Below are 17,817 nucleotides of genomic sequence, written 5' to 3'. Positions count from 1 at the left end.
TACATCCATGCGGACGGCACTCCAGTGCAGCACGCATCCTTATTGGAAAGGCTTATTAAGGCACTACAGCTCCCAGTGGCCATAGCGGTCGTTAAGTGTGCAGCGCACACTAAGCAAACAGATGTTATTTCTTTCTAGAATGAAGCCACAGATGTAGAAGCCAAATGGGGTTGCATATTCACCCGATATTTCAAGTTTTGATACTCCGAAAGTTAAAGAAAAAGTAGTCACAACCATGTTAATGCATGAAGTATTTACTAAATTGTCAATGACTCAATTAATGGAGATTCAAAGAAGCACACCACAGGAAGAGCAGGAACTGTGGAAGCGGAGCGGGTGTTCTTTATCCCACACAAAAGCATTATGGTGACAAGATAGCACTGGAAAGCTGGTGATGCCAGTAGTGTTATTGAAGGTTGCACTTGAGCAGCTGCCTTACCCCGTGAATGTAACTAGGGAGAGTGTTTCTGCAGTGATTGCAGAAGACTGGTTCATTCCAAATTTTTTAGAACACGTTTCATTCTTTATGGTGAATTGCATTGTGAGTCAAAGGTTTACTGCTGGGCATACAATGAGGACAATTAGAGGGGTAATACCTCAACCGACTGATCTGTTTCAGCATTTACATATTGACTATGCCGATATGCTGCAGGTGTGTAATGGATATCGGTATCTATTAGTGGTGGTGTGTACCTTTTCTAGGTGGATCAAGGTAGGTCCATGTACACAGCCTGGTGCCACTTGCACAGTTAAGTTTTTAGTACGAGAAGTCTTTCCAAGATGGGGTGTGTCTGAAGTGTTGAGATCCGACAATGGGCCACATTTTGTTAATGAGGTTTTCGAACAGATAGGGCTCTTATTAAGTATTAAACACAAGTTTTCTTCTGCTTATCACCCGCAAGCAAACAGGCTATGTGAGAGACTCAACAGCCTCCGTAAAGAAAGTATTGCCAAGATTGAAGAAGGGATGATATATTGCCTACCCTTAGCTTTATATGCCCTTCAGAATCAGCCTAGCTCAGACATCACCTCATGCCTCACAAACTAGTGACAGGGCTGTGAATGAGAACACCTCCTACATCTCTGTGTAGAGTAGAAGTGATGCCCAGAGCATAGCTAAGACTTTAGGTGATGAACTACTATTTATGACCTCTAGCATCTCTCTCATTTCAGATGAACTCAAGCATCATGGGGATCGGTCTCAGAACACAGATAAAGACAATTCAACAACCGGGTCAAGTGAACTTTTATTGGAACCAAGTTATTTGTTGGAGATTGGATTTTAATAAAGAATTTCACCTGGAAGTGGCATGAGTCACATTTTCATGGCCCCTTTTGCGTAGAAAATATAACCCCCTCAGCTGTAAAGGTCCGAAGGATACGAGCATGGCTTACCTGGGCGATGTGAAGGCATATGAAGGAGAGACACTCCCTCCCACCATTGCCGATCCAAAAACAAAACAAGAAGAAGAATTGCAGCGTGTGCAGACAGGATAAATGACAAAGAAGAAGGACGATAAGGTGACCAGCTGATAATGCATATTTTGCATTTGGACTAAGGTTAAAACAGACACTCCTTATAGATATTTTAGGTGCTTGTGTATCCTGCACATGGGCAGGAAGAAGTAGTCATAAAAGCCATGAAGAGAATTGAATGCCTTGGCATAACAGAGATTGCTGGATCTCCTGAATGTTGGGAACAATCTAATGTTTTAGTTTATGGACAAGTGAAATCCAAGAAGGGATGGGAAGCAGGCAGGGGTGTCATTTCATCAAAATGCCAGGGGTAGCTGAAGTGACTTCACACAACCCTTGACCTCTGATGACATCACAGGAAGTGATGCCATTTGAGCGATCCCAAAGTGACATCAAGGGAAGTGATGGAGCACAACTATTCACCACTTGACAAACAGGAAGTGGCATCATATAGCATTGTTCCTAAGTACACAATGAAATAAATGGTTACAATATCACTATAGTGTGATATACATTTGATACAAGAATGTATCACCATATGTATCTTTAATATCATTGTGTATAAGCCCATAATACCAAATTACTGTGAATGCAAGCAGACGTCCAAGGTCACATGATAATGATGTGTTATTGTATAGCACTTACGCTTAAGCACTTTATATAGAACAAATATACCTACATTATCACCCAACCTGTGTTGGTACTCATTTATCGACCTCAGAAGGATGAAAGGCTGAGTTGAGGGGTTTAAGAACAGACTAAATCAGCGACTCACCCACTAAAGTGTGCCTGAAATAAACCTTAGATGAGTCTAGCAATTATTTTACAGAATTCCAGAAAGACAAATGATTTGTTATTCCTATTATTTTTTATTTAGTGTCACTGCAGAAAGTGTTACACTTGTGGAACCTTCTTTATTTTAAGAGTCCTGAGCAAGAAAGCCATCCACTCAGAAACAAAGAGCCACAAGACACTGGCCATAGCCCAGGAGCTTACATGCAAAAAGAAAACAAATATATATATATGTTTTGGTCCATTTTTTGTAGGATTAACAAGGGAGACCACAGGGGTATCAAGGGAGACCTCGGGGGTCACACCTGCAACCCCTGGTGACCCCAAAATGACGTCCCTGTAAGCAGGACTGTTGGTCTGTGCAGCTCATCTACTGAAGCCAGATTGTGTGCAAGAGGTACAAAGAGTAAACAATGGATGTTTGAAGTCATGAGCAAAGCATACAAAACTGCTGACATGGGTAGAAAATGAATCAACCCCAATGATGGTGATTCCATTGGCAAATGCAACATTGTGCTTCCGAAGAGAAGAAAGAATTTGTGTGGGAAATAGCATATGCTGCAAAACTACAGTTGGCGTGACCAGAATGGGAGCAGGGACAGCTGTCCTGATGGGTCGGTATAGGTCTTGTGGGCCTAGGGCCTACATGAAGTTGCCCAAGGATTGGGGAGGAACATGTTCCTGGTGCTATGCCATATCATATCATCCATGTTCCACCATTAGTAATTCTTCAGAGTGACCTGAACATTGGACAAGTCCCAAAGGTGGATACCCATTTGAGAAGAAGATCTCTTGGATTTCTCAATCGAACCAAAAGAGAGAACTACTTCTCAGCTAAGGGCATTCCTTATGAGCATAGGTTGTTTAGTAAAACTGCTTTGATGTTCACAACTGTGTTCTAGCCTGTGATCCAGACACTGGCCAATGCTAAATGGCTGCAAATTACCAGATGAAAGCTTCTGCAGACAAATAACACCACCATAAAGGGATTCAATGCTATCAAGGAAGAGCTGAGGGCCGTACGACTGGTGACCCTAGAGAACAGATATGTCCTTAACATGATCAGAGCGATGGAATGAGGAGTTTGTGCCAAAATCTGGCCATCATGTTGCACGTACATACCTTCTCACAATGACGAGAATGGGACCTTGACTGAGGCGATAACATTGCTGACAAATCTGCACACCAAGATAAAGATGAGACAGAGGACATTATAGATGACAGATGGTTTGCATTTATATTTTCATGGATTCCACAGTGGATGGCAAATATCTTCAAGTTTCTTGGAGCACTATTGCTTATGGTGATGTTTGGATTCTGTATAATCAAGATAACAATTGCCCAGTGCAAGAAAACAGTGAAGAAAGCAGTAGGAATGAAGATTATGATTGATTTTGAATAATGGTCCAGACCCGAAGAGTTGACTGATGAAGATGTCAGGAAGTACATTGAGGCCAGCATTGTAGAACCTGAAGGAACGAAGTTCCTGTATCCAAAGAATCATAAGAAGTATGTGGGATGATGGGTCTATTGCAATCGAATGGACAGTGCAGCTACATGACCTGGAGTGTGGATGAACATCTTAAATCAGCTGGTACCCTGAAGGGGGTGATGAAGATCTGCACTCCAAAGAAGCATTTCTTTAAGAGAAAATATCAAGATGTGGAAACCGATGAAAAGGTGGTTGATAGAGTGACCAGAGGAGGGAGTGTAGAGGAGCAGCTGAATGCCTCTGCAGGAAGGCCCACCCACCCCCCCACTTTCAGGATGTTGGGAGCCTGAGATCGTGCCATGCCAGATACCAGCAGTTGTAACCATACAACAGAGAATATTCGAAAGAAGATACCCTCTAAGAAAGCCTTATCAAATGAATTCCCGAAGAGATGATAATCTAAGGGAGGAACTCCCTGAAGGAATATGAGAAAGAGCGGAAGAGGGGCTAGTGACATCACAAGAGACGAGTGTGACGTACTAAGAATACTGCTGAAGAGAATGTATGGACCCTATAGAAACTGATGACAAAGTTAAGAATCGAGTAAACTTTCATATGAGAAAAAAAGACGATTGCATGTGTGTAATGCACTTCAGAAAATGCAATCCGTTTAAATAAATGTACAGATGCAGCAAGGCAAGTAGATTAAGTGATCTTAGAAGCTGTCTATAAGTAGTGACTAGACTGCAGGCGGAGCCGCCATTGTATAGAAGCTGGACATCAGTTTCCTCAATTAGTAAGCCCAAATCCATGAAGAGGAAAGGTCAAGAACTATGTCACAGCAAATAATTATCTGAGACCGCAAACTTGAATGGCGAAGCTGCTTGACCTGGTGTAGAGGCTAAAGGCAGCCAAGACTGGTTATCTATTCACGAAGGCGGCAAGCGTGAGAAACTGAATCATCCCTTGTTAAGGTACAAAGAAAGAAGAAGTGTGCCAAGGTTTATTCAATTAACACATTTAAAGGCTGCAAAATGGTCCGAATTGTGGTCTCCTGTCACGTGAGCCAAGGATGAAATAGATTTGGGCATGGAATTTCAGAACTAGGATAGTGTGTGCCCGCACTCCCTTATATTCCCAGAGACAAGAACACCCTGCAAGGCCAAGTTCAAGACAATCGTCATGGCAGAAGGCATGGGTGATGAGAGAAGTTGAGCTAATTGGGTGGGGAGGTAAAGTCATGTCCACCTCCTGCCACCTGGGAATGAGCTGACGTGCTGCTAAGTGAACAGAATGTTCCAGACATTGCATGAACATGCCAACCAATTGTAGAAGGCCATATAACAAATGTCCTTATAGTTTGAGTGCCAATGATATACTGTGTACTTAATATAATATATATAATGTTGAAGATGACTTGCACTAGAGGTGGCCAGAAGCTGTTCACCTGACAATAGACACCCAATCACAATCCCACCCACTATAGAAAGTATACTTGGATGTTCCCCTTGAGCGTATCACAATCCCTCTTAGGTTTTTCTTATTTGCCATGTAGTATGATGTCACGTATGATGAGTTTTTACTATATAACTGTTATTTTTTTATGAAATGTACGCGAGACTCGAGCGAACGTCCATTGATGTCCATTGTAACTCCCTGTTTTAGACAATTGATATAAAAATAAAAGTTGCCATCTTCCTGAGTTGGTTCGATTATTTGGTGTCGGAGTTATTCTGCATCCCACCCATTGAATGCGTGTTATCTAAAGGGCTCTAAAGTCCAGTGCTCACTCTTTTTACCGCTACCAGCACCATTTGTCTTACTTGCCACGAGGGATGCTGGAACACTGTGAGGTTGCATGTGGTTGCTGTTGCAGAGGATTGTGTGGAGAAGTGCAGGACCAAAGTCACTGCAAGAGCTCAAAGAATCCCAGAGATGCAGAGATACTTTATCAATGAAGTGGGAGAAATTAGGATTTGGAGCCGCTGACCACTAGTGGCCCATTTCTTAAGATGCTCGGTCACTTGACTGGTGCTTGGTCCAATGGTCTTACTTGATGCCTGGGATATTCGGACAGGGTAGGGAAGTGTTTGGTCACTGAAACAAGGGATTGTGTGGATGAGTGCAAGCCCACAATCACAGTGAGAGTAACATTTCCAACGATCCAGAAATGTTTCTTTTCTGATCCTTGGGAGTTGTAGAAGTGAGGTGTCTGAGCCTCTGGTCACTATGGTAGACCTTTGATTAAGGTGCTGAGTCAATTGATAGCTACCTGATCAATGTCTTACTTTACTATAGAAGAAGCTGAGAGTGGATTAAGAGGAGTAATGCTGTTGGAGCAGTTGATCACATGGAAGGATGCTGACACAAAATGGTATTGAGACCATCACAATATCTAAAGTGGTGAAGATGTTTCCCTGCTGATCTTTGTAATCTCGATAAGTGAGTGCTAGGAGCATCATCCCACTGCAGTGAGTCTCGGGCTAAGGTGCCAGGCCAGATGTCTACTACCCAGTCCAAAGGCCACAGACCATACTGGGACTGAGTTGGGAGGAGAGGTGTTGCTTGAGCAGGCATTCTCATTGTTGAGTGTAGGACCAAAATCGAATAGAGGCTGCCAAACACCCAGATTTGAGAGTATGCTTCTTTGCTGGTTCTGGTAAACTCGCAAAGCGAGCGTTAGAACCATCTGGCCACTCTAGCACGCATGGGGTTAAGCAGCAGGCGGTTGCTGTCCTATAACCGCAGTGAGAGCTCCAAATTACCCCAAATTGTGGCAAGCCTTCCTCACAGTATCCTAGGAATCTGTAGAAGTAAGGGTTAGGAGGTGCTGGACACTGTTGTAGGCTGCAGTTGTGTTGCTGGATCAGATAATCTCAACATGGTTCAATGGCCTACCTTCCAGGGGGATCCTGGGATAAGGTGGGGTTGCTGGAGAAGTGGACTGCATGGAGGAGTGTAGTCCCAAACTTACCTTGAGACTGCCAAAATACACTGAGACATGGCGAAGCTTCCACTCTGGTGCTGGGGAAAGAAGAGAGAGGTGAGTGCTAGGAGTGTCTGGCCATCGTACCATGCTTCAGGTCATGTTGCTGAAACATCTGGCTGCTCTCTGTTGTGGGGTCTGCTGGGTGGGGTACAGAGGCAGGGCATTCCTTGTAGGAGTGTAGACCCTAAATAAATGTCAGAGCATCAAAATACCCATAGATGCAGGGATGCTTCCTTGCTGATCATAGGAAGCAGGAGAAGTGGGGGGTTGTAGCGTCTGGAGTGTGAGAGGTGTCAAGTTCCTTCCACTGCTCCTGGGTATTTGATTGAATTGGAAATAGATATGCACCACAACCAAAAAGCAATTCATGAAGGGTTTTGAATAAATCATAAACACTGGCATTGCTCTCAACAACCATCCATACCATCGTGTTTTGGCCTTCTAATGCCAATTCAGACCAGCAGTATGCACATCAGAATTTAGGGGCCGATTCATGGAACAAACGTGTGCCGAAAATCCCAGCGCAAGCAGGTGCAAGGTGGCGCAAGCATGAGAAAGCAAGCGCACGCGCTCGCGTGCGATTCAAGGAAGGCGCAACTCTACTTTCCCACTGGTTGTGTGCCAAATCCGTGAATGGCACACGCGGGCACACATGTCATCCAACGGCGTGCACTTCGCGCACAGCAAAAGCGCACATAGCGCAGCGCACACAACAAAAGTGGGTGGAACAGTGGGCGTAACACGCGGAATGGGGAATAACGCATGAAAAAGAAGGCGTAACAGGGGAAGTACTGCAGGGAACTACACGGAACGCCCACACGCACGCGAACAACACGTATTGATGGATTTGAATATGGGAAACCTGTGCACGGCAAAAGACACGCACAGGCGTCAACGCGTCGGCCACATGAAGGCAGGCGGAAGCACCCCCGCGCACAGCATAAAAGTGTGCGCAAACAACAAACATGTATATAACGCTACGATGAATGCCCCATTTGTCGCAGCACTGATCGTGGGACACCGCAGGAGTAGGAGTATAGCCAGGGTACCCATTTTTTCACCACAGACAAGCCTTTTTGGGATGCCTGACGACATTGGCAGGTATAGGTTTCCACCCCATATCATCCTAGACCTGGTCAGGGAGTGGGAAGATGACATAACATCCCCCACCCTCTGCTGCCAAGCATTGAGCCCCTTGGAGAAGGTGCTCAATGTCCTGCATTTTTTGGCCACTGGGTCTTTTCAGCAGACTACTGCCATAGTGGGGGGGTCTCACAGGCCACACAGTCATGCTGCCTACATCAGGTATTGGCAATCATGACAGCGCGCCCCTTAGTCCGCAGGCACATACACATGCCCAGAACAAACGCAGAAAGGCAGGCCGTTGTCCAGGACTTTTACAGGGTGGCACACTTCCCCAAAGTGCTTGGTGCCATAGATTGCCCCCATGTGGCCCTACGTCCACCTAGGGCCACTGAGCACATCTACCGAAACCGCAAGCACTGGCATTCCATCAATGTACAGGTGGTATGCGATGCAAAGGGAATCATCACCTCTGTCTATGCAAACTACCCTGGCTCCACCCATGACAGTTTCATATACAGAATATCCGCCCTGAGCCGAGCCCTGGAAGCTGGCATCATGGTGACACATGGCTCCTAGGTGAGTACAAATGCCTGTATTTGTGTGTGTGTGTGACATGCATGCATGTCACACACACACACACAAATACACAAACCCCAATAATCACAACCATTATTACCTCTCCAGGGGACAGTGCCTACCCTCTGAGCAACCACATGATGACGCCAATCCGTAACCCCACCACACCACCCCAGGTAAGATACAACACGGCTCATATTGCAACCAGGGCCATAGTGGAGCGCACATTCGGAGTGCTCAAGTCACGCTTCCGCTCCCTTGACTGCTTTGGCGGGCAGCTACTCTATGCACCCCCAGTAGTGTGCAGGATCATTGTGGCAGCATGTGTCCTGCACAATGTTGCAACACAGCAGGGCGTACCGGTGGACATGGTGGAGCCCCCACATCCCCAACTACAGGCACATGGGGAGGGTATAGGGCACATGGGGAGGAAGCCCGGACCCAGCTTGTGGCCAGATTTTTCACCTAAACTCCCAACCCTGCGGAGTGCACACAGGCCTGGCACATACCAGGTGACAATCAATGATGACAAAGAGACAGTCAACTGTCACAACCTTACCACCCTGAGATTTTTGCCGTGGAATTGCCACATTGTGTGCATCCCTAACTACTTAAACACAAGCAATTCTGTGTGACCAAAAGGCACACATGCAAGGTGTGAATCACACAGACCTGCAAAACAGGACATGACTATCACTGGTATGTCACTCAAACCCTCCCAAACCACAACATGACATGGCAAGCAATAGCCATGCACCAACACAGTACCAAAAAGGTACACATTGCCATGTGAAAAATGTAAATGGGCATCAGACAATGATGCCTGACATGGAATCAAATGAAATGACTGACCAACAACCTCCCACCCAAAATAAGTCATACCCAAATGCATTCCAAAAGTTGTATTTTAAACATAACAATGAATGCCTGTCCACATGCATAATGTGCACTGCAAAATCAACACTACAGCTAGTGTGTGCCGTGTCCACCTCCTGCAACACACTGCTCAGAGCACAGCACAGTGAACAGCCATTCTGTGTGATGCACACCCTGAGCATCACATCTAAGCGACAAACTGCATAAAAAAACCAAAATAGGCATGTACAGGATCCACAAATGGTCATAGAACATGTGCTGCAGGGACACAGTGGGCACCAGAAGGCAAACAGAGTGTACATGTGGACATGGAAGGGTGGTTGTACATGTAGTGGATCATAGTGCGAGTGTGTGGGTCAGTAGGGACATGCACTCAACATATGCATGTGAAATCAAGTGACCATCAGTGTCCTCTACACATCACATGTGAACATTCACCATGTGTATACCCCAACATGTAAACTATCCCCTCACACCTGAAAGGTAAACACAACAGATGAACAGGCATTGATCAGCAGAATACATCATGTAAATAGGAAAGCACAATTACAAATTCAGGGTGCCCATCACACTGCAGGGCAAGGCAACTATCAACAACAAAACACCCCCCCTCCCTCACAAATCACCAGGACCCACTGAACAACTGCATCTGGGTTATTCATCCGACATCCTTGAATTCCACCTGGCCACAGGATCACCCTTCCCCTTTGTCACCATCTCCCACCTTGTGTCTAAAATGTTGCCAGCACCCTCAGAGTCCACCAAGATTTGCAAAAGCACAAAATCAAACAGAACTCAAAGCAGGACAACATAGAAGCCAAGCAAATAGCCTGCAGGCAGTAAAAAAAAACAGAAAAGCCTCCAGTAGATGACTTGAAGTAGCAGTACGCCACAAAGGCCCGGTACCACCACAATGATGTTAACAACCAAGGTAGCACCGTAAAACAATGTCACAACAGGATCTGAACCATGTGTGGCACATAACATAGAATGATGCACCACGAACGGATGTCTACTGTCACAGCTCTTGTGTACAGGTGCAGGAGTGGCATGAAACAACCACTCCCACTGTGGTCTGGGTGCCTGCAAAGTCTAACTCACACAGGCCTCTGAGACCCTGGTGGGGAAGGAGGGTCAGGGATATGCAGTCGGGACAGGCATTGGCATACTGGATAACCGGAATGAGGGGCAGGAGAGCGGAGTAGGATTGACATGGGAAAGTAGGGAATGCACCAAAATGTAGTACACACATTAACACATACACAATTAGATCAAACTTGTTCACTTGCACATAGCACCAAATTACTCAAATGTAAGTCAAAGAGAAACTTATCTCTGGGATGAGTGCTGGCCTCCTGCCTGCGCACTCTCAGGTCCGGTAACAGGAGCATTTCAATGCTGCAAAGATAAGTTAATAATCTGTGTGTGCCCAAAACACACAAACACGCCACCAAATATGCCCCAAATTAACAAAATACACTACAAACAGACAAACCTGTGTGGATGCTTCATACCCATACGTAACATTACCCCTCTGATGGTTCATACACAGTCAATGCAGGATGTCAGGCACCGGTGGGTGCGTGGCAAATAGAACACCAATGTGTCACGATTCACACAACATGCAATGTTCCCTGTGTAAGCAGACAGACGCATATAGCAAGGTCTGACTTCAGAACAAGTCCTGTACCACCATGACCAAAATAAAGTAGCCAGTGCATGTATCAATTTCTACTTGGAAATGAAATGCACTGTACCCGAGTCTGTCCCTTGCTGTCTATCCCTGTGAGCTGCTTAAATCCATGTCTCGGAACGCTACATGGCTAATACAAGTGCCTCAATGGACCATGGAGGACCAGAGGGTATGTGCCACTGCCCCTGCAGGTGCCCCAGACAACTTTCACATCAACTAGCCATCAGTCCACTAACACATCTGAGCTGTATTGTGCGCTTCTACACCAATATTTGTCCAAGTTCACTGTCAGCGTTGCTACTAAGCATGCATGTTCAACTGGCCAGGTGGAAGGTTTGCTGTGGTGTGACCCCCCTGTGCTGCTCACCTTGCCTGGAGTCCCTTGAAACACGTCATCGATTTTCGGATGTATGATCGCAATCCCTGTGCCTCTGCTTGCGCACACATGCGCATGTCGGTATCACCAAACGTGTCATGATTCCAGACGTCCAATGGCCCATGTCTGCTGGCAAAGGTGGTCTTGAGGCTCATCCCCCTGCAGAAAGTGCATGAAACACATGATTAATGCTTAATATTCATCTGTGTGTGTCTCTTCAGGCATTACATGACTGGACCTTGTCAGAGACGTACATCAGAAATCACACCATCAGTCCGTCTTTCACAGCAACAGTGTGGAACACACTATCTACGGCATGATTTGCAACAAGCACATGTTCATTAAAGATAAGAAACATACTACACAATGCATAGCAATGAATGTACACATGAATCAGTAAACACCCCATCTAGCAAAAGAAGAACAGTGGACAATTACACCCCAATCATCCCCACTAGGGGTGTTAACACAAGTTCCACAGCAGCAGACATGCCACAGATATGACAGTCCATTGACCTTGTGCAATAGGCTGTTACACCGAACCATCCTTGCGAGCCCATGGATAAGGGAAGCAGGAGTGGCATATGTGAGTCAAGGACCCCAAGCAGCAAACACATACACAAGACAAGCTTGAAGGGACCAGCTGGTACAGGCAGTGGTTGCTTTAAAAAGCCACAAAACACCACACGGTCACATGAAAGCACAATAGACTAGCAATTTTAAACTATATTAACTAATTACACTAAATATGAAAAACCTACTTTACCTATTTAAACTAACTATCAAACAGAAACTTAACTAACTAAACTAAAATAAAAATAAAAAATGGCCACATACGACCCAGGGGGGGAAGGCATCCAGGAGGGGGGAGGTACAGGGTGCTGCTCAATACCCACATGCGATGATGCTGAGGAAAAAAAAAACCTCCATGGGCTCAACGCCTGCACAGGCCGACCTATGTGGGATATAGATTGTCGTCCGAGTCTGGCTCTTCCTGGAAAGGAGGACGTGGCACAGGAGCATGACCATGCCTAGCCGCAGCTTGCCCCTCGTCGGCAGCAGGTCTGCCGGACGGGTGAGCCTGGTTCTGTGTGGCGATGACATGTAGGTCTGCATGCAGAACCTCCCGTGATACACGTGCTTCCTCTTGCAAGGTAGCACGTGTAACACGGAGTTCCTCCTGCAAGACCTGACTTGACAACTGCTGCACCTCCCGGCAAGCATGTAGCGCAGCCGAGATGGTACGCTCAAGCTGTGTAAACCTCTCCTCTGACCGCTCCCTCTAGGACATCAGAACGACACCCAGAGTGGATCTGAGGGAAGCATGCTCCTCTCTCAGGGCCTTCATGTGTGCCTCTGTGTGAGCAGCAATTGCTTGACGCAGAGATGAAATTTCAGCCTGGCGTGCCCTGTCTGAGGCCGCCATGCCCAGCCTGAGCGAGCGGGCCGTGGACCGTGCCGCCTGCTGCTGGAGAAGCACCTGCCTAGCAGGGGGGAGCACAGATTGGGCCATACGCTCCATGCTCTCAGCGATGTTCTCCATTGCTGCCCCCTGCCGTTCAGAATTGGCAGTCATGTCTTGCTCCCACTCAGTATACTATGCTTGCGCGCGGCGACCACGTTGCTGGGCTTGACCCCTGCGGGACCCAAGGACCGGGTGTGCTTGTTGTGTTGGCACCGCCCGCGGCTGCACGAATACATGCCCCCGTCGACGTTATGTCCCAGGCACATCAGTGACTGGTGTGGAGGGTGGCCCTGCATCCCGATCCACCACGGGCGGAGGTTCCAAGACTGTGTGACCCCTCAGTGCAGGTGTCGCGGACAGAGGAGTGTCCACATCAGAATCACTCACCCCTGACATATGGACCTGATGCTCATCCAACTCGACATGGTCGTCAGAGTGTTCTTCAGGGCTGGACTCATAGGCAGCCAGAAACAAGATGGACTGTAGCACTTGGGGGTTTTCGTGGCCTACCACCCCACTACCCCCACTTGTGCTGGGTTGATGTAGTGATAACAACCCTGTGCCTGGCATGACAACACCATCCTCCGGCTCCATTGCGTCATCATCTGAAAAATAGAGAGAAAAAAGGTCACTACACATGTTAGAAGCACACAACACACACACACATCAACACCAAACACATCAGGCAGACATGTGACACACAAAATAGAACCTGGCATGCATGCTGGGTCAACTTGAAATTGCTTCTGTGATCAGAGCTGTTGAAAGGTGCCAGTTTGCATTGAAGTGGGTCTATACATGCAGTAAATATGAATGTCACTCACTATCTACATGTACAAGGACTTCATGGTGTGTGTCAGAAAATGTGAAGGCAGTGCAAGGTCAACTTCAGGCATCACGTGCAATGTGCATTCAATGGGTAGCATATCTACAAGCAAAGCACCCCTCCACCCAAGTGCAAAAGCAGGGATGCCTAGCATGGTATAAAAAGGCTGACCATAGACCTGTGTATTGACAGACAGTGTTGACTAGCATCAACAGCTTCATGTGAGTCAAGTCACAACACTGCAAATGATGATGGGACAGTAAGCAGGACACATGCTGAAACCTCTGGAGTCCACCCACGTGTGAAGAAGACACTACAACAGTTGGACAGAGTCATTGTCCATTAAACAGGCTGAGGCCTGTGACCCACACAGATTGTCAGACCCTAAACATGTGTGCAACGCAGTACTGAGCCACAGTTGACATGGGAAGGCAGATGAAATGCCATGCAATTAGGGTCATCATGGACTTGTGTAACAGTGATCATCCAGTCATGGACACATATGGGCATGCGTGAAATGCACATGGAGCATGAATGGGCACTCATGTCCCTGTGGGGCATCTGACCTCTGCACAGTCCAAGTGAGACACCCTGCATCAAGTAATAAGGATGTACCACAATGGATATGTCTGGCAGATTGGCCACTGGATGTTAGAATGTACACAGGAGGCATGACCAGGGAAGTAACCAAGGGCAATATTGTAGCAGACCAGTGCTAAAATGGAATTGGAGTGCAGAGCAGGGGGTTGAGGGGCAAGGGAGCATGCCTACATTGGCTACCCCCTTGCAGGCAGAGGACACATGCACGTCAGTCATGCTATGCATAGTTCCTGGGCTGAGAGGAAGCTCACCCCACGCTACATGCAGAAGTGCCAGTGAGCTGGAACATGGACCGGAGGGGCATACTGGTAAGCAGCATGTGACTAGGGTGCAAAAGTGGTGATGTGGACAGTCCCCGTCTGCTCCACATGTCCACCATCCAGCAGAGTAGACATGCATCAGGGAAGCATTGCATTACTCGCACATCATAACCATGTACACGTGACATGTAGTGGCAGTCATGCACAACACATCACACAAGTAAAACACACACGTCCTCGACAAACATGCATCAACACTCACTGGACTGGGCATCAAAGTCCGGCATCTCTCCCACTCCTTCGACCGATTCAGATGGTATGAACTCCGCAACGAGTGACTCATGCAGAGTGAGGTCTTCCTCCTCCGGTGCAGGCCCACCGCCAGTCACCAGAGTCAAGTTGTAATTTGAGGCACGCTTAGCCTTAGCGCTGGTTTGAGGTCATTCCAACGCTTTTTGCACTCTTGTGCCGTGCGCACCTCATGGCCGAATGCACTCACATGTTCCGCAACTTGCTTCCAGTGGGTATCACGGTGGGCAGCCCTAGTCTGACAATTAGCACCCACTAGCATGTCACGGCTGTGTTTCCGCACTTAGACCACGAGGAAGTCAAGTTCCTGGTTGCAGAAAGGCTTCTTCCTCGATGTGCAGGAGGTCGTGGCTGTGTGTGGGGTCCCAGACTGTGCTGCAGGTGCAACCTTCCTCCTCTTGGATTGTGGTGCAGACCCTGGCTGGCTGATGTCACCCTGATCAGTATGGCCAGTGGGACCGGTGGATTGAGCCAAGGGAGTGGCAGGTGGAGGGACGACCAAAGGGCTGACTTGTGTCAGTGGCAGCTGGGTGCCCTCTAATCGACCCTGCACATCAACATCTGCTGTGGCAGGGTCATTGACCGCAACAGTCCCGGTTGGCAGACTCACAACCGGGGTGTTGCGGGCTGCATCTGCCCCTGCACTTGCCAACACCCGGCTGTTCGGGACAGCAGATGACATTACTGCCCCAGGGACACGTGTCTTGGTCAGGGCAGCCCTGCGTGCCCCTACGGTTTCCCTCCGGTCCTGTTGGAAATCTTCCAAGGGCTCTTCAGTCGCCAACGCAGCCTGCGCTGTCAGACCCTGAGCCTGGGTGGTGGTGTCCACAGCTGCACCTGCAGCTACCACTACTACTACTCGATGAAACGGACTGCCGGGTCACACGGGCGCCAGTGCCAGATGCAGAAGCTGCATCTCCCAGAACCACAGGGGGTGGTGGCATGACTGCACCAACACATGGCACAACATCGTGCTCAAGTGGCACACCCCTGCCTCTTCCCCCTCTGCAGCCACCCTGGACACCCTGGAGTCCCCCGACTCCCTGGTCACCCCAGCCATGTCCCTGACCACGCCCGCCACGAGGAGTACGCCCAGCTGAGGCGCCCCTCAACTTTGGTGGCCTCCCAACCATGGCACAGATGGAGTAGTGCCGGCACAGATGAAGTAGTGCCAATGGGAGGTGTACACCACAATTGACTTGGGCAATTGGGGTGAAGGGGGTGGGATGCAAGATGTTAACAGCCCCCCTGCACCTGCAAGGCTGTATGTGACCACGGTGATGTAGTGACAGGTCACGCTATGCTCAGGCACCCCAAAACTGCAGTAAAACCATGCACACAACCCTGCAGCCTACATGCGTGGAATCAACCTCCCGCAGTACGCGGTGTCACCCAGTAACACAAAAAACGCGTACGCGTGGGACACGCAGGCTACTATGACCTTGAAAACGGGTGCGATATACAGGGGCACCCGCAGTGGAAAAAATAGCATGCGCGACTCACCGTCTGACTAGCGTGATAATGAAAAACACGCGTAGCCAATACCCCCGCCAAAAGAAGAGATACGTCCTTGATCGCTGTGAAGATGTGGTGGCGCGCGAAACAACACGAAGCAGCTACACACATCGGTCTCCACGAAAGGCACGTACAGCGAACTGCTGGCCCCGCTCACCTTTAACCCGTGCTGAGGGAAACGCCCGCGCATGTCACGTCACTTATGCGCTTAGGCCCTTTCCTCGGATTACATGCATTCACACGCGGACGTGCAGTTTTTTCATGCGCGCTGAACCACTATGCCCACGCCACGAGGGAAACGCCGTATGCGTAACATCAGAGAAGCGCTTACGCGCTAAGGGCCTTTGGTCCAATTACACGCTGACGTGCAATTTTTTCACGTGCCAAATCACTCCGTATCAAGCTGGCCACACGAAAACACACGGAAGACCACGCTCCTGCCCAGAAGGCCGAATTACTGCCCCCCAGAGCCCCGAGCATGCTCCCACCTGCAATCTGCTGCTGCCTGACTGCCTGCTGCCCACATGCCCTGCTATTTGGTGCCTGCACATCAGCCAGGGTTCCAGTTGCTGTGTCCACCCCTGCTGGAACAGAAGACTCCCGACTGGGATACCATCGCTCCACAGCCCAGCCCCAGGACCCAGTTGCCCACCCACGCCTGCCTCGGGGGTCGCCATGTCAGGGCAAACACCATCTGAGACCACTGGCGACCCCCAGCCAGAGAGGCAGAGGGCCACCAGCTTCAGTGTGAAGGAATTTGGTGTCCTGGTGGAGCATGTCCTGGGGCATTATGATGCCCTCTTCGGAACATCATGTGCCAACAAGGAAGGACGGGAGAGGATCTGGGACGACGTAGTGGTTGCTATCAACACGGAGGGGGTGGCAACCCGTGACATCAAGCATGTCAAGAAGCGCTGGGAGGACTTCAGGTCCAGGACCCTCCACAAGGCCTGGCGCCTCGCGGAGGGGGGTCGGGTCAGCATGAGTGACATCCAGATGAGGGTCCTGGAACACGTATGCCCAGCGCTCCACGCCCAGATCCTTCGGAGGAAGACCCATCTGGTGTTGAGCGGTAAGTGGCCAATCATTGGTGTGTGAGACAGGGCATGTTGCAGTGTGCTGGTAGTCTGATACTTGCCTGTATGTGTGACATGGGCCATGTATGGATGTGTGTGTGCAGGGACATCATGGTCATGCATGTGAGACCAGTAATGTGCGAACCACATGGTTGGTGCATGAGTTCCAATGCTACATGGGGAGCTGTATGGCAAATGCACACATGGAAGCATGCCAGTGTCTGTTCTTGCACATGCTGGGGGTGTGAGGGATGGGTGCTGCTGTCATGTACATGTATGGTGCACATGTGTGTGTGTCTGAGAAGTGTGTCTGTGACTTCGATACACCATGAATTCATGACACATGTCCGTGATGATGTGTAGATTCACTCATGCAGTGCGGTCACTGTTGTATGCACTGTGTCTATCCACTGTGTCTGTGGTGTACAAGGCATGATGCATGACCCTCCGGTGATGTGTGTGCATGGGAT

Source organism: Ambystoma mexicanum, chromosome 10, assembly GCF_040938575.1.
Source record: "Ambystoma mexicanum isolate Mex_15411 chromosome 10, UKY_AmexF1_1, whole genome shotgun sequence".
NCBI lineage: Eukaryota > Metazoa > Chordata > Amphibia > Caudata > Ambystomatidae > Ambystoma > Ambystoma mexicanum.
This window is presented reverse-complemented; position numbering follows the sequence as displayed.